At 32.9% G+C, this 24,784-nt stretch overlaps 1 protein-coding gene across 14 annotated transcripts in view; it reads right to left on the bottom strand.

Moving 5' to 3' along the window:
- The window catches only part of Tenm3 (teneurin transmembrane protein 3), a 2,500,614-nt gene that overhangs the window by 2,395,592 nt on the left and 80,238 nt on the right, over positions 1-24,784 (bottom strand). For all 14 annotated transcript variants that reach the window (XM_058571207.1, XM_058571205.1, XM_058571204.1 and 11 more), the window contains exon 3: positions 19,470-19,586. The gene's annotated coding sequence lies outside the window, so the exon portion shown is untranslated. The remainder of the gene's footprint in view (positions 1-19,469; positions 19,587-24,784) is intronic.

Raw genomic sequence — 24,784 nt, forward strand, 5'->3', positions numbered from 1 at the left:
TCCTGTACATGCCCCTTTCAGCCATAAGTAGCTTCAGCAGTCACCACCCTTTCCCTTTAAGGATGGGAGAAGTTAGGGGAACAACTTCAGATGGGTGACTGACATGACATGGCTGTGAAGCCATACAGCCAGCCTGCTTGTCCCTGACAAGAAGTGACAACAGAGTGGTGCAGCAGCACAGAGGTGGCTGGTTCTGGTGGTCTGGTAAGCATGGGTTGTAGTTCCATAAAGTCCACCATGCTGGCATTGGCTTGGGACAGAGCAGAACAATGCTGTAGGCAAGCCAAGGGGCAGCAACCTGTCACTTCACCATGGCTCTTCCTGCTCAATGCTGACATCCACTCCTTAAGCTCTACTGCTCCAGAACAACACACCACCATTACCAAGCATGTGTGATTCACTGATTTCACTCTTGCTTCTTTGGAGGCAAAATGGAAGTAAGGCAAATCTGAATGGAATTCAGAGCTAACCAATAGCACTAGTCATTTTCCAAGCCTAATTAACATAGTTTTGTATCAATAGCATTAATACTTTCCCACACCCCGATTAGCAGAATTTTGGACCAATAGCATTTACTCAAGGGCTATGTAAATGCCTTAGACTAGCACACTTAGATGACAACACTTGTTGGATCTCCTCTCATCCTACAGGAGTTCTGTTTCTATGCACACTTGAATAAATCCTACTCTTAAACTCACTCATTCTGGTCTGTGGATTTCTTTCTTTTTTTAATATATTTTTTTCAGTTGTAGATGTACACAATACCTTTATTTATTTCTCTTTGTGTGGTGCTAAATATGGAACCGAGGGCCTCACATAGTGAGGTGAGCACTGTACCGCTGAGCCACAACCCCAGCAGAGATCTGTGGATTTCATTCTTCAAATTTCAAGACAAGAATCCAGAAAGAAAAAAGAAAAAAATGGCGGCAAGTTGCTGGGGTTTGCTGAAACAATGGCCCACCATTGAGACTGCAACATGTTTCTTGGCTACAGAGACTCTTCAACAGAAATGAAGAATCAAGTTTCTTGTCAAAATTCTGCTTTCTTTTTGATTGTGGATCTTAGAAATGTACCTCATTCTCCTGAGATGGCAGCACCATCTGCAGAATAGGATGCTTCTAGAATACTATGCTTCAGCCCAGGAATAAAATGTACAGTTTCATTAATAAATACAAAGTATAAAAGAAAAGGAAAAAATCATTGGAGAAGGATGTTTGATTCTTCACTTTGAAATCTCTAACCTATGTAGAAATTTTCAGTAATGTAACAGAAATAAAATTAAGGATAATTATTTCTTTCATTGATAAATTTCTCTCCTCAGGCTAAAATCATATTTCTTCAGACTGTCATAGTAATTCTCAGGTTTTCCTCTGAAACTCAGGTCAAGGAGTAGAGATTCCAGAGTGTTAACATGGAGTAAAAGTAGATTACATAAAACCATTGATTACCCCTCAAGAGAGAGTTTCTGTGACACAAGTTTTAAGTATAGGCTACATACGACATAAGAAATAGTAAGTCACAGAAAAATAAATACATGATGACTGATGTATGTCTCACTGGATTATAATTTCAATACCTTTCTAGTTCCCTCCATTTCTTTGTTAATTAAAATAGCTACACTAAGACTATTTGTCACTTGTTCTGAGTAGCTCTCTGTTCCGCTTCATGTTTTCACAAATGAAATCCCATATCAGGATTGTTACGGTACTTCCTTCAACTTTTTTCTTCAGCCTTGAGTCACATTACAGTTTCTGATATTCCATGTGATCACTTGAGCTACAAATATAACCCATTTATTTCAGCATTTTCCCCTACATATTATCTCTGAATATTTTTACTATTGCATTTAATAATAATTAATAGTAATAATTTACTATTGCAATTTACTACTGCATTTAGTGGATCTTTTATCTGTTTTCCACATTGACTATCTTTTCTCTTGACACACAAATTCCTTCATTTCTTTAGTTAAATTTCTCTGTAATTAGTTTCAGATTACCTTTTCTACTATAAATTTGGGTTTTATCTTGGGTTACTCTTGGAACCAACTCTAGCATCTTTGCCCATGCCTTTTATTCTCCCAGATAGAGTGTGTACTGGTTGTTCTTGTTGCTTTTTCTGTCTGCTTTCACCAAAGAGTTTCAGAGAGCTACATGGACCTTAGATTTTTTTGCAGAGGAAGCGCAGAGGTGAGGGAATGGGAATCTGATGAACATAGCCCTGGTTAGGACATCTTGATTCTGCTCTCTCCTGCTGTCTCTCTCCATGTTAGGGATCATTTGGTCAACTGCCACTTCCTCTCTTAGCCTGGCACTCTGTCTGAAACAGCAAACTTTCTAGCGTTTCCTGCTTTTCCCCTGGGCAACTCTCCTTTGCAGAAACATACAGACACTAAGATTCCTCAGAGTTGTTCTATAACACTACTACACACTTCTTCCTCCGTCCCTTGTGCCTTTCTTTCATAATTATGATGTCTCACTAATGCTTTCAACATTTTGACACTGACATTCTGCTTTCAGTACTCACATAGAACCTTGTGTCATCCTGTTAATATTATTTGTACAAAGCAACCAATAAGTTTAAACACTTTGTTAGGCAACAGTTATTACAACTTTTGTCGTGTGTTCTATCATTGTTTTGATAACTAAAATTGTGATATGATGCAATTTTATTTCTATTAAAAGAAATGGGAATTGATTGTAATGGCAGCAATGACAATAATGTGTAACTGACTATATATAACAATAACTCCAAGATTGAATAAAGGGCAGGTTGACCATAAACATCTGGAGATGGTTATTAAAAGATATTTAAAACATTAAATGTCTGAATTAGAAATAAGAATAACTCTATTCTGCTTGACAATAGACCTGGTAAAAGTCACTTAGCATCTCTGTACCATTCAATTTCCTTACCGAATGTGTTGAAAAGAGGATGGGTGCAGTGGCACACTAGTGTAATCCCAGCAATTTGGAAGGCTGAGGCAGGAAGATTGTGACTTCAAAGCTAGCCTCAGCAACTTAGTGAGGCCATAAGCACCTCAGCAAGATCCTGTCTGTACATAAATCTTATAAAGGAGGGTTGGGGATGTTTCTCAGTGGTTATAAGCACTCCTGGGTTCAATCCCCAGTACCAAAAGCAAACAAACAAACAAAAAGCCCGCATCATCTGCAATGCTACTTCCAGAATAAAGTTCTATAATTTGAATCTTTTATTTCTTTTGTGGCTTCATTCCTTGTTATTCTAAAACAGTTAACATAAATATTCACAACTTCAGAAGAATATCACATTAGAATTTATGTACTTCTGAAGGTAATTTTATCTATTTTCAATCGGTTTTCTAAAAATTTTAATAGCATTAATCATTTTCTTAAAGCTGTTCTAAGTTTTAGAAAGTTTATAAACATGTAAAGTTTAAATTCCAAATTCTCCTCTGCAAATCAATGATTTTGATTTGTCTATAATTCTGGGTTTTTTTTCACAAATATGCTATACTCTGAAATTTATATGTATTACTGTCATTGCGGTTGCTGCTACAGATGTTACTAGTATTACTACTACATATATCTATATGCTAGTTTATATTCCTTCATTATCTAGTCTGTAGAATAGAATATAAGAGTCACTTTTCATTTGGAATCTTATATGGAAACATTGAGCACAAAATTTTAAAAAAATAAGTTCTGTAGCTTTCTTTATATTTGTCATTGGAACAAATGTCAGGGGAACAACAAGACCCCCTTTTTAAACCTATATAGAATTTGGGGACAAATAAGAACCAACACATGCTACCCTCAGGGAAGGATGTAGACTTTTTTTGAGATTCTTATTGGTAAAACTCAATACTGTGGGGGAAAATAAAACTATTTGGATGGTTGGTTTGAGTTTCATTTATTTTTGAAACTGATTTATTGTATTTTTATTTTTCAGCTTCTGATTTCAACCTTTATCATTCAGTGAAGATTTTAATCTTCCTACAGATAATGAGATCCACAGGTCAATTCTGAGTTTAATATCAATATGTTACCTGGTAATATGATGTTATGGTAGATGTTTGGTCATTTTATTTTCACACTGAATAAAAGTGATGTGCATACCAGGAATGGGATGAGGATTGTGTCAAATAAGCAAAAATAATTTTTCTTTTCCTTCAAATAGTTTTCAGAACTGAAGATGCTGCAGAATGGTGTGTTGATCTTATGGATGCTGACAATATCCAATGAAACTAGTATTTTTGTTATTGCAGCTTTTTTCTTATGATCAAATAAGACTCCATAGTGGAATGAATTAATGTAACCACAAAGATGAATTGAAAATAATCCATGACTATTGGACAGCTAGTTTGCACATATTGGGTATTCTATGAATAACAGACCCTCTTTGTTATCTGTTTTTCCTTTGTACTTCAAAAATAAATAAAAGGCACCCAGCATTCCGTTGGTACTGACCTCTAAGTGAGAAGTCCTGCTGCATACTACATTGTCTTGCAGGGATTTTTTTTTTTCTTTTTCTTTTTTTGGACACTAATTCAATTTACCTCTTTTAGAAACATATCCTAAATTATCATATAATTTTAATATGTATGCCACGTATTTCAGTGCAAATTTTACATGAAGAGATTTCTATTCCTTCTTTCTTTTTGGTTTCTCTCAAACCACATCTACACTTGTTAAAATGCATCTGCAAGTTTTGTTAGAAAACATTTTCCAAATAATTTCCTTATTTTGACTGATCGAGTAGTCATCTATTCTTTGGACAGTTTTGGGATACAACAACAGTCTATACTGTTTTTGTTTCAATTATAGTTCTTTCTTTTCAATTGAGGTTTGGCATCAAACTCACATAACTTAAATATTACCTATTTTCTGTTTTTAAACACTGTTTCTGATCTCTGTGCTCAAACAGCTCTGCAGTATAATCACAAACTATGAATCACATGTATTTTACCCTATGGTGTTTATTTATTTTCTATTGTCATCTCCTTTTCTTTCTTTTTTCCCTAAACTGTCTTTTATTTGCTGTATTTCCAGAAGCTGTATCTATCTCATTTGTCTTCTCATCAATTTTTTTTATCTCTAGTGATCCTTTTCTTTTTCTGTATAGTGCACTATCCTCCAAAGAACTGACAACACATAGACTTTATCACCACTGTATCTATGTTATGTTATTTCTTTTAATGTAATGCCCTTTCTTTAAGTGTCTACCCTATTACTTCTTTAAGAAAACCCCAAATAATTGAAATGGAACTACTACTACATTTATGTTGTATATTTCCCTTGGAGATTCTTTGAATCAAATACTCAAAATTATATTTTACATGAATTCAAAGTATTCGTTTAGGCCACAGTAAAATTCATCTTGCTCTGAAACCACATATTACTAATATTCAGTCAACATGATATCTTCAATTATGGCATTGAAGACACTGAAGTCATCATTTATAATGATTATAATGATGACTCATTATAAATTCTAGCCCATATTTTAGCTTCCAAATATTCTCTTTAAAAACATCCTAATAATCCTTAAAAATTTCCACTGTGATTAAATGGTTTAAAATACATTCAGTTGACTGTCTAGTCTAATATAACAGCTGAAATATTGAAATTAATTAGAAAAGTTCTAATCTTGATAAAATAATATTTTAAATATATTAAATGTAAAATATTTGAAGCCAGGCACAATGGCACACACTTGCAATCCCAGCAGCTCGGGAGAATAAGGCAGGAGGATGGCAAATTCAAAGCCAGCCTCAGCGAAAGTGGGGTGCTTAGCAATTTAGTGAGACCCTGTCTCTAAATAAAATAAAAAATAGGGCTGGGGATGTAGCTCAGTGGCTTAGTGTGCCTAAGTTCAATTCCTGGTCACCTCCACCAATTTTTTTTTTCTGAGAAATAACTTAATTAAAATTTCAATATCAAAGTTAATCAAAAATGTAGTGTTTCCTCTAACTAAACATGATTTCTCAAGTACACTTCGGATGTTGCTTTACCATTTGGTATGAAGTTTTAGTTATCTCAATGTCATTTCAGATTTTACTACTGGTTGAAAAGGAGCAAAAAAATGCTTTATGTTTTGTTTTACTTTTTTAGTGAAACTTCAAAATTGGTTCAAGAAAGCCCAGCATCAAGAAAAACCAACTTATGTACCATGTACTGATTTAGTTTGTGACCAAGAGTACCACCTTGAATCACTGTATTCAGTTAAAGAGAGTGGCACAGATCTGAAAAGAATTGTAATTAAAATAAAACTATTCAAAAATACTTAAACTGCTGGACTTCATTCTTTATATGTATTTAACTCTCATGATTAATTACAGAGCCACAAATACAGATTAGAAAATAGCGCTCCTAAATTACAAAAAATAACCTTACATTCACAATTGTTGTTTCAGTTAAAAATAGTAAATGGTACTGCTTATTTTTCTTAGTCTCTATATAGTCTTTTTTGCTAGACAGAAAGAAATTTTCCATTCAAAATAGCTCATAAAACTTCTTGTCTTTGTAATCAAGTTAAAACTGGAGGAAATGACTTGCCTCCATCAGCAGGATACCATTTTATTAAATTCAATCAAATGTTCTATTTACACTCTTCAATCCTCAATAAAATCCAATTTTATTATTTGAAACCTATAATCTTCAGTGAAATTGAATAAGTGTATTTCACCAAGGCTGAAGTGCTCCGTTATATTAATCAGCTAGAAAAGATTTTATAAAAAGGTGGGGAGTGTTGGAGTAAAGGCAGCTTTGGTGATGGTCTCTATTTGTCCTGTATTTGAAGTTAATCAATTTAAAATTTTAATTAGGTAAATATTGCACAATGAAAAGAAAATGTTTACCTTTTAATGTAGCTTTTATGTTCCACTTAAAATGTTTTATCTTGAACATAGTAAAAATAATATTGTTATTATATTTTAAATGTGGGAATACATTTATTTAACTTAAAGGACAAGTATTATCTGCTTAGAAATCCTAAGACAAGACTAAGCATAAAATAGTAAAATTAAATTAATAATGAAAGTGAAACCCAGTTAAAATGCTTCAGAATAACCTTAAGTAAATTATACAATCAGATGAATAAGTCTTAGCAAATTTAGCCCACAAAGGCATCAATTCAGAGCAATAGCCCTGCTCTCCATAACTCTCCTTCATGCTCTCAATTAGTCTCCTGATTGTCTCTGTGGACTTTCATTGAGAAAGCCAACTGGGAATTTTTCTACTTTATCAATAGAGCAGAGAAAATAGCACTGGATTATGAGTCAGTTGCCCTGTTTATAGCCATAGATTCAGAGTTAACTACCTGTGCAACTTCAGGCATGTGATTTATAGTCTTTGAGGCTCAGCAAGTATGTTACCAGTTTCCATCTCTCACCTGTGGCAGACAGGGCTAACTGATTATGACTTGCTTCACATATTCCTATTATTATATTGTGGTACAGGCAGCAACTTCCATTAACTTAAAGACAGCATTCATTTCTTCAACCATTGAAGTTTTCAACTACTGTGATTCTAACACTGGATAATTTCTAAGGTCATTATTCTTTCTTAGTGTCCCAAAATGATTAATTGATTTCTAATGTTAGTATCCACTATGTTAGTCAGCTTAAAAGTCCTAAGACAAAATGCCTGAGAAAATCAAGTTAAAGGAAGAAAGGTATTTTGTGCTCCAAGGTTTCATATGTTTCACTCCATGGTTTCTGACTACATTGCTTTAGGCCTGTGGTGAGGTAGAACACCATGGCAGAAGGGCATAGTAGCTAGAAGCAGAAAAAGAAGAGAAAAGAAGCAAGGAAAAGGTCAGGTCTATGATATATATTTCAAAAACATGCACCCAGTGACCTATGAATCATAGATAGTTATTCCACTGAAGAGGTTAGAACCCTAATGCTCTAATCACTTAGCCCCATCTCTAAACACTGAAGTACTGGGGATCTGGACTTCAATACGTAGACCTTTGGGGGACTTTCCAGATTCAAACTATAACATCCATTGTGGTACAAAGTTGCTCTCATCTCTCTAAAAAAATCCCTGTGTGATATTTATGAGTGTCTTCTGGTGTTCATTATTTGAGGATTTTGTAATCTGAGTTAACCAAATGATGATAATAAAACTGAAGTTTATTAAAAATCTGTATGTATAATTTTTTTGTATCATATAACCTCTATATGCATATATGTTTGTGTGTGTATGGCTGTCTCTACATATATACGTACAGACAGACTACAGGTCCCTGAGCTGAGGAGCACCAGAAAACACAAAACACAAAAGGATTATCTAGAGAGAAGAAAGAGCATTGGACCCACTATTGGTATTGTGGTTAGAAATGGCTCATGTGTATACATAGGTGCATACACACAGTTTGAAGTAAACCTGGATATTTGTAATCTTAAAAATGCAGAAGTTATAAATTGGCAGTATAAGAGAGATTTGTGATATTTATGAATAATACAAAATTTTAGGAATTAAAGAAATAAGGTACAATGTCCTCATATTTTTAAGAGACTTTTTTTTGAAAAAAAAAAACTTTTTGAGTCATTTCTTTGTGCAGTAAAATGGCAGATATGTTATTCTAAACTCATTCAATCCCCTTCAACATTCATCTGTTCTTTAACTACTTTTAAAACAGAAGGTGAAAAAATGTGAGGACGAAACATCAGATAAATAAATCCTCATGCATATAGTACAGTTTACACTTGACAAAAAGTTATTTTGGGGTGGGATTTAAATCTAAAAGATTTAGCAAAAACTATTAGGACAGTGTAGAAATTGCAATGAAGTTAGAATTCAAATCATGTCATTGATCAAGTGAAGTATCAGATCTAAAAGAACTTTTAATTATAAAAGTTGCAAATATTCTTATTGAAACACACAAACTTAAGTATAATACAGTGCGAACTTATATTAAAGAAAACAAAAACCTAGCTCTTCCTCATTTAAAAAGAAAGAAAGCAGTCTCTTGCCAGAATTTTTAAGTTTCTCTCTTGTTCTCATTAAAGAAAACGAAAGTCAATTATAGAATAAAATGTCACAAACACTTCAACAAATGAAATTTATTTATTCAGTCATGGAGAAAAGTGAATTATATCATAAAAGTGTTATTGTGTGTAGCAGGTGCTCTCAGTTTTGTGTGTGGGTATGTGTCTGTGTTTTAAATTGAAGAAATACAACATTGAATCCCAAAGATATTTCTTTTTAGTAATTGAGTAAACTTACAAAATTTTCAGAATAGTGATAAATATGCAAAACAGAAAATAAAATAATGTGGTATATGGTTTTGAAAATGGTTTAATTCCAGTTTACAATGGTTCTTCTTATTATGGACATTTAAACTGTGATGGGACATTTTCAAATCTGTTTTTTGAGATATAAATTTTCAAAATTACATTAAAAGATTGATGCTCCATTTTATTATATTTAATAATATATTCAAGTGCCATTAATAATTTAAAAGTTATTGTTCTTAATATTGAGATGGTATTGAAAACTTGGGACCATCATCTCATAAAGTTTTCTCTCACAACTAAATTTAAATACTATTTGTTAATAAAACTCTCATTTGCTTATAATTGGTAACATTCCAAATGCAAAGAAAGTCAAATTGATACTAATTTTTTCAGCTATCTCTGTAGTCAAATAACATTTTAAGCACGATATGTATACATCAAGATGGAGAAAAGAAAAAAAAATCATTACTTTGACTATTGTTTATGAGAAAATTATGCCATTTATCTTGCTAGCAATTCACATATACCTTAGAAAGTATGAAAACACTATTATCAGAATATGGGGAAACTTTGTTAAAAATAATAAACTCCTTTCCCCGAAGCACATGGCATAGGAATATTTGTATGAATATCAGCTTACTTATGTTTGGTAATAAATTCAAAATATTTTTGCTGTTCTCAAGGTGTTTAGGTAAACAGTTTTATAAAATATAATAATTTCATATTGTGGTTTGTTAAGGCACAAACTTAATTGTGATTTCCATAGACAGTCTTTTTGGTCCTCTGTAACTAGGGTGACTTGGGCACTATATGACTCACTGTTCTCATTTGAAATAAGGGGTTGCGTATAGTCAGAGCTTGAATGACATAGCTAATGCCAGAGACTCAGCAGTGACCTGTGGTAGACTAATAATCATCTTTTCTCACACAATCCATTTCTCTCTTCCTCTTTCCTTCTCTCTTTCTTCTTTCCTTCCTTATTTAATAAGCCCTTAGGTATTTGGCACCACCATGGGATGCTGTAAAATGCATAGGAAAATGAGAACCTGGAGAAAAGTACTAAATCTACTGACTGTTCCTTAAAAAAAAAAAATAAAGCATTTAAGGCCCTCCTAAATTCACCTAAATCAACAAATTGAGCAATCTCAATCAAAAGAAATTTGATTTAATAAAAATGAATATTAAAACAAATAAAAACCACACTCGACAGACATATTATAAATCTTACTCTCTAGAGTGTATATGCATAGGAATTCATCCTGGAAACATGCAAGTGGGAAAGGGTTTTTTTATTAAATAATTAATAATAATAGCTGAGTTTTAAAATAAACCTAAATGAATTAAGATCGGCACATTACCCTGTTTATGGAAAATTCCCTATAATAGTCAAGGAAATGGTCCAGCATTATGATATACATGCCCCTACACATGCACACAAACATATTTTATAGCTTTCAAAATAACCATTTTCATTTCTACCATGTTTTCTTTAATTTAGAATATGGTCTTTGTCAATAAAGAAGGCCCTTAAAATGCAATAATACATCTTACTGAACAAATTTACTTAAAATGATATAATCTGCTTTTTGTCTTATTTTATATTGCAAGCTTCCACTGAGTGCTAATAAGTGCTTGCCATTGAAGAGGTTTGCATTTAACATCTGTCACCAGCATCCAGCAACCGCACCTACAGGGAACTGTCAGAGATATTGTTATTCTCCTTTGTAACACCCTGAATCTGTCTCACATCATTTACATACAGATAGTTACAGGCATTCATCATTTCATTATGCTGACGACTTCACTATTCTGATGTATAATGTCTCTGTAATGAGCCTCAAAAAATACAATATTCCTTGATTTATGACTGCTTAACTGAAAAATTATACAAATTGGCCAAAAAAACCCTCATAATGTATTTTCACTTTTCCTCCACATTACACTTATATTTAACAGAGACTCATGAGTTAAGATCATGCTTCTTTGACAAAAGAAATGATCAGAATTTGACTTACCATGTTTTAGTACCACTGCGGTTTATGTGCACATTGAAAGCTGCGTAGTAAAACTGTGCTGACACTAAAAAGTAGCAAATTAAAATCGATCACTCCCCCCGCAAGAAAGATTGTGTATTGAACAATCAAATTTCAATATCACTGTAAGTTTGATAAGGCTTCTTTAGTTTTAGGGAACGTTACCACTCCAGTATTTGTTTCTATTTTGAAAGTAAATAGTAAGAAACTTGATGGCACAGAAAATTCTTTCTAGCAATAAGGATGTAGTTAAAAAAAGAAAAAAAAAACGAGAAGGAAATTTGAAACAGGGACAGAAGCTTGGAAAGATGTAGAAGTTGCCTTTATTTGCTTTATCATGGGCCCCTCTTGGGATGCCAAGCCCAAGAAGTTGTCACCAGCCTTGTTTTCTATTCTCTTAAAAAGCTTTGTTATTGAAGGTGATGAAAAGTGTCCTATTTATTAATTAAAATTTATTTCCCCAAAGAAGCAGGTCACCCCTCAAACAAGTAACAGTTCCAAAGAGGTATAAATTGTTCATATGCTGACAGTTTTTGCAAAAGTAGAAAGTTTTTGAAAATAGAGAAAATCACATTAGAATGAATACTATATACAATTAAGAATAACTGATGTTGATTCACAGCAGAGCTCATAAATCAGCATGAATAAGGCAGACATAAATAGGACAAAATTTAGGAATTGGCATACTTAGATTGGATATTACCCTTTAGTGCAGCTTCCGTCTATTGCAGTTGAGATTATTTGTAGCTTTCAATTTCTAAGCGAACAGTAAACCAAGCTAAATTAACACAGAATCATCAAAAAAAGAAAAAAAAAAGGTAGTTCAAGTTAAATGAAAGTAAGCACAGGACTGTTCTCATTTAGGAACAAGTGATAGGATTGCATATAGAAATCTTAATAAAAGGCATAAAGTATATACATAGTCTGAGAAAATGTCCATTTATAAAACATACATAAGAAAACTAGTTCTATTACTATAACACTACTATTTTTATTTCCAAGCTTCATTAGTACCTGTCAAGCTCACTAGAAATTACTTTGAATTATCTCGAAATTTGTGACTAATTCTCAGAGAAAGGTTAATAACTAAAGTTGAATGTGGAAAAAAAGTAATGTGATTCCAATTTTTCAGGGATCCTTAAATAGAAGAATTGTAGAAAGCATTTCAATCAATATAGAATCATTCAAAAAACTTCCTTTAGTGACTGCTTGTATATTTAAGGATGAGTTCACCTGAATGCATACTTCACATAGTAAGATTTGTAATATGCTTGCTATTTTGACTAGTGTGGTTTATAATTTTGTTTTAATCATCATATTCACTACAATTGTCTTTCTCTTGTGTGAGACTGATCAGGAAGTGGGTGTGATAACTTGACTACTCCTTGTAAATCTGGCTGTTTTAAGGAGATTTTTCTATCATTACTTAAAGGGTCACATTAGGTTGTTTCTTCTTCTCCTAAGAAAGAATCTTCATCAAATTTTACATTTGAGTCATATGAGACTGCCACCTAACTTATAGAAAAAAAGATGTACCACACAATGTACATCTAAAATGATTTCAAATATCTTTGGATCTAACAGATGTTTATCGTTTTAAGATAAAAGGGATCTTATATCCAAACACATTAGAATTGATCAGATGTAAATTTATAATTTTTTTTAAAAGAGAGCGTGAGAGAGGGAGAGAGAGAGAATTTTAATATTTATTTTTTAGTTATCGGCGGACACAACATCTTCGTTTTGTATGTGGTGCTGAGCATCGAACCCGGGCCGCACACATGCCAGGTGAGCACGCTACCGCTTGAGCCACATCCCCAGCCCTATAAATTTATAATTTTAAACTAATTTTTTTACCTGTAATTTTGTTTTAAGAGAAAGGAGAGTTGTTAATATCACTGAGATAATTAAGTATCATCTCCTTGAGTATATTTACAAATTATCCTTAAGAAGTACCAATAGTTTCCCTTTTATTCCAGTCTTCAGTGATATGCTGGTTCTCAGGCTTCTTTATCGATGATGCCCATTGATTTCCCTAATTAAAAGTATCAGGAAACATTACAGTAAGTTCTCACTGTAAATCAATTTCATATTTATTATAATGACTAATCCTCATAATATCCCTGTTAGATTGATGCTATTTTTAATCCACATTTTAGAGATGTGGAAGCTGAAGCTTTAAGAAATTAAGCGACATTGCCAGAGTCATTCAACAATCTAGTGGTGATGCTGAATCCAAGCTGGCCCTGAATCCATTTTCTACCTGCATCTCGTCTTTTGATTATTCTGAAAAACATGTTTTCAGTTTTAGTTTTTTCTACATATTTCTTTAACTTCTCTTTCCCGGTACTCGCTAGACTTCATGTCTCCCCCACTAAAAAGAAAAGAAAATCCACTTAACCAAAAAGCCAACAAACAAAAAGAAATCATTCCTTCATGCCATCCTATCTTCTAGTCACTATCAAATCTCTCTTCTTCCTTCTCATTGAACTTGTTTCTGCTCCACAGCTGTCCATTCACTCTTTAATTCACCACCATCAGGCAGCCCCACCCTACCATCCTCCCCTTCCTAAAGAAGGCAAACCTGTTACCTAGTAGGTGTCAGTTCCAAGGCACAGCTCAGTTTTGATCTTAACTGATCTCTCTTACACTGGGCTCATAACCTTCACTTGAAACTCCCTTGAAACTATGCCCTCTTTGCCCCCTCATTAGGTAGCCATACTCCTCAGGGCTCTGTTTCTTCTGTAGTTACCAATTCACTTATTTAACTGTCTGCAATCTACCTATACCTGGAAGTTTAACAGGTGTATTCTCATGATCCCCAAAGCAAAAAATCTTTTCCACCTTTGTTATTTTTTCTCAGTTTGAGGTCCAAAATAAAATTATATGTGAGAAATTTTCTACTTTCTACTTTTCCAGGCTCTATGTCTCTAACGACACCCAGCATGAAGTAACCTGTCAAGTTGTGATCCTGCCACCTCAGTAGATCCATCTTCTTGTCTCTATCTAATTCTTCCCTACATCCTCAGCCTCTTTTATTTTCTAAAACACAGAGCTGATTTGATCCCTTGTATTTTAACTGCCTTTCAATTTGAGACCCCTACCTCCACACCACAGCCCAGGTATACTCAGTTTAGATATCACTCCCTTGGGCACTTACCACATGAACCTAGTACCTTTACTCTGTTTTCTCCTAATATTTTATGCACACTTCTAGATTTCAGGTATTTTTAAATAGAAGTAAAATGCAGTGGTTAAGTGCATGGCCTCTGGATACAGCTTCACCATTTACCAGCAGACAGGTTACTTAACCCCTCTTAACCTTACTTAGTCTCTGTTCTCACATGGACAAAATGGAAGAAAATCACAGGGCATAAATAAGAAATTAGTTGTGAAGATAAAGTAAGCTATTTTGAGCCAGCTAGGCATATTCCGAGCACTGCACAATACTATCACATTATTGCTTGTATAATGATATTTTAAATATTATTTCTTTGAACTCCTCCATAGACACTAAATTATTTGAGGGTGGAGATTTATCTTAGTATGATTGGCACTTCATGTCAAGCCAAGAAAGACCCTCTATAAATTTTATTTGCTAGAATAAGGCTATTTATGTGACACAGTTTTCTAAGTAAATGACAAATTTTATTGTATTTTATTCCCTAATTTAAATTCAAGAGGAAGTAGACAAGTAAAATGATAACCAAGGTGAAGTCTGGCTCAATACCAAAACCCTACATGTGATTTCTCAGGACTGCCCATGGGCCATTACAGACTACCTTACAGGTTTCAAGGGAAAATCTGCTGTCCCCATACCAGACTTGATACACAGCCAGTGCACTGCAATCTGTGAAGGTAGCTGCAGTCAAGTGTCAGGTCCCCAGCAGCCAGCCATACTTATGCATACCTATATGTCTACAACACAGAACCTCACTCAGAGCCCTCTTTACGTGGGCCCGCCTCAGATGCCTCTTCTGAGACCTCCTTACCAAAGGAAGAAGGGAACTTTGATGAACATACTTTTCTCTAGGCTGACTCAGTCCTTATCCACCCCAGCCCTATCTCCCCACAAACATTCCCACATTCTGCTCTGATTCCTGGTTCCATAAGACAATAGGAGACTTGTGTTCAGGGATCCCTTGGTAATGAGGGAAAGTGAAAAGAAAAGACTCTCTTTCTCTGGTTTAGTCTTTTGCTTATATTATCTCCATAAGTCTTTAAAAGCTTGACTATTATTTTCCTTTTGGATTATTGTTTCAACTGACTATTCAGATATCTGGCAGCTTAGTTCTCTCCAGGTCAGGTTCTCTCTGACAACCAAGGAAGAAGATGGAATAAGACTGAGCATGGACAACCCAATTTTGCTTCCATTATTTTATACGATGATATTGTCTCTTTTTTGATGTTTTTAGTGTATGAAATGGTGGGATTCATTGTTATATATTCATAAATACATGAAATATAGTAATATAATTTAACCAGTATTATTAACCAGTATTTTCCTTTCCTTGTTTTGAGTAGTTCCATAATTTACAAGTAGAAAATCCTCACATTAGAAGACAAGTTAGAAATTTCTACAATACAACTTACTCACTTCACAATGAAAATATTGTGACCTTGAAAATCTGTGTAATCTACAGACATATTTGGATACATTGACAAGGCTATACCGACTCCAGCCCAAAAATCTAATTTCCAAAAAATTATTTATTTTTATCAAAGGTTGATTCTAAAATATACTAAGTTTCAGAGTATTATGGGTTTTGTTGTTGTTCTCTTTTTGGAGTTCATGTCTGTGATGACAGTTAGTCATACATGATTGTAATAATCCAAACCCAAGAGGCTAGAAAGAAAACCAGGAAAAACTGAGAGAAGATGTGTACATATATGAGTTTTGCACATACAAATATTGAACATAAAATTCTTCAAATTTTTAAAGGTAAGCAAAATTTTTAAATGAGTAAAGAATGCATATCCTCTACCATTATAAATTTGAAATTTGGTAGATTTATACTTTGAAAGGGTAGATAGTAGATATATTGGCCAATGGGATTGATTATTTTGTTTTAAATCAATTTTGATTAGAGACAACTAAGAATGAGGGGACACAAATGTTTCCATGTTCCAAAGGAGGCAACATGTTCACCAACTGCATGGATTCCTCAGTGGGAAGAATGAGATAATAAGAATTTTTCTTAAGGAAAGGCAATCAGCCTCAGAAAAGCTGGGGGTTGGTGAGATGAGGTAAGACTGTGATTATGTTCATCTTATAGCAAAAAATTGTCAAGGAGCTAAGAAGTGATGTTGGTCTTCCAAAACCTAGTACGGTACTTTCTGCCACAGTACATTGTGTGGTTGCCCCATGATACTGATTTCAGAATCAAAAATTGAAACAAAGGTTAGTTAGTCAAGACATTTATCTTTGAGAATAAATATTCTTTGAGACCCATCTTTGAGTTTTAAACTATTCAGTATTATTTTTTCATTTCTATTATTTGATATTGCTTGGTTTCCTCTGGCTACATGTATCAAATGTTAATAATTCAACTTTTTTTCATAAGAAATAAATAAAAATACTGCTGTCATGAAGTAAAAATTCTCTCCTTAATAATTGAAATGCATTTTGTAGATCTTCCAACTGAAGCTCTTCTTTTAAGTGCATGCCTTCTATAATAAGAGTAAATAAATAAATAAATAAATAAAATCCTGCAACTCAGTGAGAACTTTCTAGGTATGCATAAAACCATTAGTTTCCTTTAGATCTTACATGGTATAAAAGATCTCAGTACCAATTCCAAAGAAAAGCTTAGCTACTCATCATCCTTCATTGTGTAGTTTATTCAAATGAACTCCTCTAAGTTTATAAATTGTTATTTTTCTTTTAAGAAAACATAATTACTATCACACACATAGAAAATGCATACCATCTATGCATGCATATGGAAAACAATATCTTTTAACATTAGACACAACAATAATAGTTACTAATTCAAAAACTATGATTTATCACCTAGAGGGTTATTCACTTCTCCAATGTTAAGTCTAGGCATTTAACATCTTTTATCCTTTAGAAGAAAATCCTAAAGTATTATACAAATTACCTGCCAGAATACATAGGAATTTGCAAAAAGCTAATGTCAAGAAAATGTTAAACACCTGCACTTAAGGAAAAAACAAACAAACCAACCCACTTTTTTCGAGCAAACATAGCATTGCAATATCTTATATATTAATACCACTAGAGGGCTTGATAGATTTTTCCTAATAAAAAGCATTTCTTACACCAGATTATCTTCATAGTATAAATGAGGTTTATAGAGTAATCTTTCTAATCATGGTTGTTAAAATACAAATGTGTCCATTGATATGCAGATATAACAAAATAATTAGATCAAAGGGAAACTTATTTAGACTTAACATTGTATTAAGAAAGTTAAGTGTATTAAATAAACTGTATGGTTTCAATTATCACTTAATATTTAGTGTCACTGAAAATAGTTTCTCCAAGTATTTAATAACTTGGTTTTGATAAATGATGTGAGCCAGAGCCATTTTAGCAGATAGTTTCTAAGTAACTCAAATTTTCTTCAATCACAAATCAGCAAAAATATTAATTAAAATAATTTTACTTAATTTCTGTATTTCATATTTTTATGAAAATTTCTCTATGAGTCTGACCTAGGCAAATTATATTTTAAAATACATGTTAATTTCCTTAAATACATGTTAATTTTTATATGTTGTCTTTCAATTCCTTTTTGAGAAAGACAATTAAGGCATTAAATTAATTTGATTTTGTCTTGTTTCTAATTTGGCTTTGAATCAATTTAATTGTTTAGCCATATATTAAATACACATTTTTGTGGAACAAGAAAAAATTTATAAGACTTAGATAAGGAAAGTAAATTTTAAAATGATTCTGAAACTTTTATCTATCCATTTAATCTATAAATTAGATTCATTGCCCCCAGTCTTGTATATACATGTAAAGTATTACCATAAATAGAATTTTCAAATTTTAAAGTAGAAATGCTGTTATTCCTATATTATATGAAGTAAAATACCTTTGAATCTATGAATAAACTAATGAAATTTAAATTGTTTCCCATATCAGGTCTTTTCAAAATCACATGTCCCACTTTGGGAAAAAATATGATCTATGTCATAGGATGTTTAAAAGATCTTTCATTATCTGATTATTTTTTTCTGGCTAATGAAACAAGAGAAGACATATTTGTAGCTTGGGGAAATATTCAAATTACGCAGCCATCAGTTGAGCAGGTGTCTCTGGCTGATTCAGAATGCCATGCTGGTGTGCTCCGTTCAAGTATCAAGAAGGATGTCTACACGTGATTTCAAATCCTAAAGAAGCCCTTATGGTCTTAATGTTTCATTATTATGTAATCTCTGTGTATTTCCCTCTGAGGTTATATTTTCCTTTTTAAGTCACAGGATTAAAGACAGTGTGATCTAAGAAACAGAATAAGCCACAAACAGTGAAATTGCTATCAAACTCAACCTTTCACCAATCATAATAGCACTTAAATTTGAATTAAAGTGTTGTAGAATATTAAGAGGAAAGTATTTATTTATAGATCAAATCAAGCCCTCAGGTCAGTGTACAAGACTTTTCTCTTTCTGAATGCAAGAGTTTGTGTGATTAATTTGCAGATGCTATGGGTAACAGAGACTTGACAACAGATTTAGGTACAGTTGCAGCACTCTGTTAATTGAACTTATTTCATAATCATTGATATTTCTATACATAAAGATATCATCAAAACTTAAAAAACATGCTCCATAAAATCCTCTCATTCTAGTTTCCTAATCCTATAACTCATATTGCATTTCTTATTCATGGAAAGACTATCATCCTTCAAAGCATGGCTTTACAATTATTTTACTTTCTTATTAGAAACAGTCTCATTCCTAAATATAATCTGGCCAAGATCACTTTGACTATAAACAGTTTCTATTTTTGCCCTTCACTTTTGGTCATCTCAGATATTTGTTCTATCATTTAGTGATTGTACCAAGGATGATTTTTTTCACATTGTTATTGTGTTGTCAGCTCATGTTTTGGGTATTTACAATCTTTTATAAATCACTGCTACTATTCTACATATTTTAGTCTTCAATTTTGTGAAAGTGTAGCGCATAAACATTATCAAGACACAACAAAAAATCTAAATTAATTTGAAAATACTTACAGTTATACACCTCTATTATATGTCTTAATGCTTCATTCAGAATAAATATCACATGAGAAGAATATCCACAGGTTATTTATCTCTGGTCTCTCATTTATATGTTTGCTGCATTCGATTCTGAAAAATAAAAGTTTTAAGTGTTTTATTATCAAATAAAATGGTACAATTTATGTAACACAAAAATACTAGATTATTTTCCTGAGCACAAGAAGTCTCTGAAGACTGAGTGAATATATCACAAAGAATATTTAAAAATTACATTTATATATGAAGCAAAAATCATCAAAGACTCCAAAATTACATTGAAATGTGCATGAAGCAAGGCCACACATCACCTTTTACTTCCCAAGTAAATTAATGTGCACACATTCACAGTGATCTTAATAACATATTTTTAAACAAATATATCTAGGATACTAAGAAAGATAGGAAGTGTATATTTGTTTTTTCCTAGTTATATGATAATTATAAAACTAACTTAAAAATATTCTGATGAGTTAATAAGTTAGCTTTTTTGTGTCCTAGCACCCATCGAGAAAGTCATTTTATCTTTCCATATCCATTAACTTATGCATACCCATATTATGTTCAACATAAAGAGCATATATTTGAATACTGTGAGATTCATTGAAGGTAGTGAGAAAAAATATTACATTTTTACAATGATCTGATGACAAAGAAGACAAATATCTGAAGGTATCTTCAGATTGAGAGATTTCCCATCTTCAAAGGGTGTGGAATAGTTTCTCTGTGCCTCTAGTTAGATGTTTCATCATTCATGGAAGGCATCTCCAGTAGAGATGCTTCTTAAGGCAACTGACTGTGGTTTTTTTTTTTTTTTTTTTTTTTTTTTGTTGTTGTTGTTGTTGTTTGTTTGGTTCCAGGGATTGAAGTAGTCAGGGGCATTCAACCACTGAGCCACACCCCCAGCCCTATTTTGTATTTTGTTTAGAGATAGGTTTCTCACTGAGTTGCTTTAGTGCCTTGCCATTGCTGAGACTGATTTTGAACTCTTGATCCTCTGCCTCAGCCTCCCAAGCCGCAGGGATTACAGGTGTGCACTACCAAGCCCAGCCCACTGACCATTTTAATCAAAATAAGCATAATGTCTTGTAATAAAAACTACAAATCTTAAAAACATAATTGCTTACTTAGTATTTTATGTTCAAAAGCCATAAAGTCCTCACTTCCCTTATAATTCGGAATATGGTGGATTTATTTTGTGTAAGCTGGAAACTTGTCACAGAGAATAGTAATGGGAGAAGTTACCCAATGAGATTACCCTTGTAATCTCGTACACAGTGAGAAGAGGCAGATTGAAGTATAAATCACTTCATAACAGACTTACATCAAAAAAGCAAAACTTCTAGCTCTCAATGGCAATCATGAACTATGAGACCACAGCAGCATGGACAGCTTATAACACATCCTCCTTCAGATTGGTTGATATGTCCATTCTGATTTTTAATATCACCCTTACTTCTTGTGTATGATTTTTTCCCTTTGTGATCATATGATTACTAATCCTTGCTATTCAAGAATTTCAAAGGATCAGTTTATATATTAATATTTCTAAATGAAAGTTTCAATGTAAAGAATTGATTGCAGATTTGAGAATTTTACTAAGAAGTATTAAATTTCGATGTTGCTTTTTCTCCATTTGTTTACTTTTTCTGTGTACTCCTTTAACACATCTTTGTTTCATTCCAACTGTCTATATCTTTCATATCCTTTGTAATAACTTTTTACTTGTGCTATTTTCTAATTTATTTTTGAGAATTATTTTAGAAAGCGGTTTGTCATGTCCTTTTTCTATAAACCCTCATTAACACTTTTGATAATACCTTAACTGCAATTTCTTAAATCTGTTGCTTTTTAAAAATTTCCAATGTACTTTTCAAAATATCTTTTCAGTACTTCCCCTAAAATTCTTATCTTTTTGATGTTCATTTCCTTCTGTTTAGATTATAATCTTTTTAAAACATCATTTCTTCATTATTCACTCCTTGGTGGAGATTATACTTTGCCTACACGTTTATGAGACTATATTGGTCAGAACTTTTTATTATATTTCCTTGAACCATTTAGAAAAGATAAGTTCAAGTCCCTTTTACTCACATGCCTTACCTGATCTTGTTAGGGTGTGATGTTTCTATGTATAGCTAAGTACTCTGCTACTTATTCAACTATTAGATGAAGGCAATTGTTGGTTGAAACCGTGTGTGTGTGTGTGTATAAGAGTCTGTAATTTTAATTCAATGGCATTTTCTCACTGTCAACATGTTACTCCTTTTGTCAATGGAGCCTATCTACTCATTGTTTTTGCTGTGCGTTTTTATCTATGCAATCAATGGCATGCACAGTCAATCCCTTAAAGTCAGAGTTACTCAAACAATATTTGCTGAATGCTTGAATGAATGAATGAATGAATTGATTTTCTACATCTGATCTAACACTAGTGATGGCTGATTCCTTCCTTAACAAGTTTAATGAAGCTCATGAAGTTTGACTAGCATGATGGTTGGGATGGAAATTCTTGTTAAAGACTGAGACCTGGGTGTTGGCTGCTTATAAGGTCTTATGTTTCAATTTTCATTCTGTTTGACACTCTGTTAACTGGCAAGTTTACAACTTCTGCATGGGTGCATTTACTGATATTATAATTAAATCAATGAAAATATTCATTGTCAAGATAACTTCCAAGTAACAGTGTTATCAGAAATGCTAATGAAGGTCACTAGAAAAAGGATTCGATTACCCAAAATTTGGTGAAAGTTATAATTAATCCCTGACTAATTTTGAAATAGTTTTTAATCCTGATATTATAATCCTATTTTGAAGTAATTATCCAGTGTTTTGTAAGCTTGGAGTAGGTAGCAATACTTAAAAACCAACCAGAGGAACTTCAATTAAAAGCATAGTATCAACATCTGAGGTCATTTTTCTGGTCAATGAAATAAAACATTCAATTTGTCTAGTTAACCTCCTAGAGAATATAAAACTATAATTTTGGAGCCAAACCAAAAATAAGGGGCAAGGGGGGAACCAGTAATGCTTCCAGTCAACATACAAGTCCTTATAGTATCCTTTCACTCCAACCAATGATGTGTGTGCGTGGACTTGTTCTTTTAGCTTAGGGAAGACAATCAATGAAAACCAGTTCTATTTAACCTTAAGGAGCCTCATACTCAGGATGAATATCTTGCTCCTCCACAGGAATGGCTGGTGGTAGTGGCTCTTGATTTCCTATACCCCTTACAGCCAAATGGCTTTTAAAATTCCAAGTGCTGAGAAAAAAAAAAAATGAGGAATCATCTAGAATGTAATCTTTCCACATATGCCACATTAGGAAGATTTGATTCTATGACACAAATAATAAGCAAAAACCACCACCACCACCAACAACAACAGCAACAACAAACACAATAAGCTTTGAATGGTATTATTTATAAACCAAACCTGTTTATGATAATAAAGTTAGTGATATTTTAATGAAAATAAATTTAGTATCTATTAATACAACTACTAATATATGCTACAGTGTTATCAGAAAGTTTAAATTTTTTATTAAAGAACAAAAAACTATTTTAAGTAAAATGTCAAAGTCAGAATTTAGTGGATTAATTTCCAATGAATTCTAATAATTGTCATACCTAGACACTCTCTTTTGTCCTCTCTTCTCCTGTCACTATTCTGTCTTTTACAGAGACACTTGTTGAGTGTTAATTGGAGATATTAACTATTTATCACTAGTCCTTCTTTGACAATTCTTCCTCTCTTTGATTCAATCAAACACATAAAACATTTTATGACAACTTGACTCCATTGGCTAGCACAGTATTACTTCTCGCTAATTAATTAAAATATCTATGTATCCAGCTAAGTGAGTAGATATAACTCAATGTGATCAGTGACTTTAACATATGTGTTTAGAAAATTTAGAAACTTTAATTTAAAAAAAATTCAACATCTCTAGCAACTAGAGAAATGCAATTTAAAACTACATTGAGATTTCATCTCACTCTAGTAAGAATGGCAGTTATGAAGAATACATGTAACAAAAAATGTTGGTGAGGATGACTGGAAAATGTACATTCATTCATTGCTGGTGGGGATTGCAAACTGATGCGACCACTCTAGAAAGCAGTATGGAGAGTCCTCAAAAATTAAGAATGGAGCCACCATTTGACTCAGTTATCTCACTCCTCTGTAAATATCCAAAGAAGTTAAAATCAGCATACTAGAGTGATACAGCCACATCAATGTCTATAGCAGCTCAATTCACAATAGCTAAGCCATGGAATCAACTTAGGTGCCTTCAACAGATGAATGGATAAAGAGAATGCAGTATTGGAGTATTATCTAGCCATAAAGAATATGACTTTATGACATTTGCCAGCAAATGGATGGATCTAGAGACTATCATACTAAGTGAAATAAGCCAGCCCCCAAAAGCCAAAGGTTGAAAATTTTCTCTAATATGTGGAAGCTAACACAAGGCAAGGGGGTTGAGGGGAAGATTACAAATTCAGTAGATTAGATAATGGAAAATGTAGGGAAGGTAGGGAGAATAGGAAAAGGAAGGACAGTGGAATGAATCTGACATAATTTTCCTATGTACATACATAAACACCACAGTGACTCCCACTATCATTATGTCCACAAGAATGGGAATCTAACTAAAACATGATATAGTTCCTGATGGTATAATTATATAAAAACAGATTCTACTATCATGTATAAACAAAAAGAAAGAATGAATCAATCAACAAAATAGTTTTTCTTTTTATGTACACTACATAGTTTTATATGATATTAAGAAATAGACATTTTTTTTTTAAAAAATCAAATTTTGTTTATAGAATTTTAAAATTTGAAACCTCTGTTCTATGTATGATATAATAAATGCACAACTAAGAAAGCAGTCAGAATTCCAGGACATATTTGCAAGCTTTTGCTATTTGGGTAAAGTATATCATTTGATTATAACGATGTTCTCAATGGCATTTAAATTCCCAGATATTCAACCAAAGCAGCTACGCTTTGACTTCATTGTACTGTGGTAAGCATGACTGGAAACCATGCTAACACTCAAAACACAAATAATTGTCAGAAATGAATACTGCATTCTGACTTCTAATTTGAGATTCAGTATGCAGAGAATACCACCCATTTTCTCTTAGCATCTTATTTACTCCTCATCAAAATTCATGGCTACCTTGACATGTCTGCTTCCCTCTCAAACATTTAAATCCAAAACAGGAGTTACTAAATATTTGGCTAAATCAGAACACAATTATTCATGATAACAATAA

This window comes from Marmota monax, unplaced genomic scaffold (genome assembly GCF_021218885.2).
Source record: "Marmota monax isolate L192 unplaced genomic scaffold, Marmota_monax_Labrador192_F-V1.1 WCK01_AAM20220418_F8-fsc00113, whole genome shotgun sequence".
Classification (NCBI taxonomy): domain Eukaryota; kingdom Metazoa; phylum Chordata; class Mammalia; order Rodentia; family Sciuridae; genus Marmota; species Marmota monax.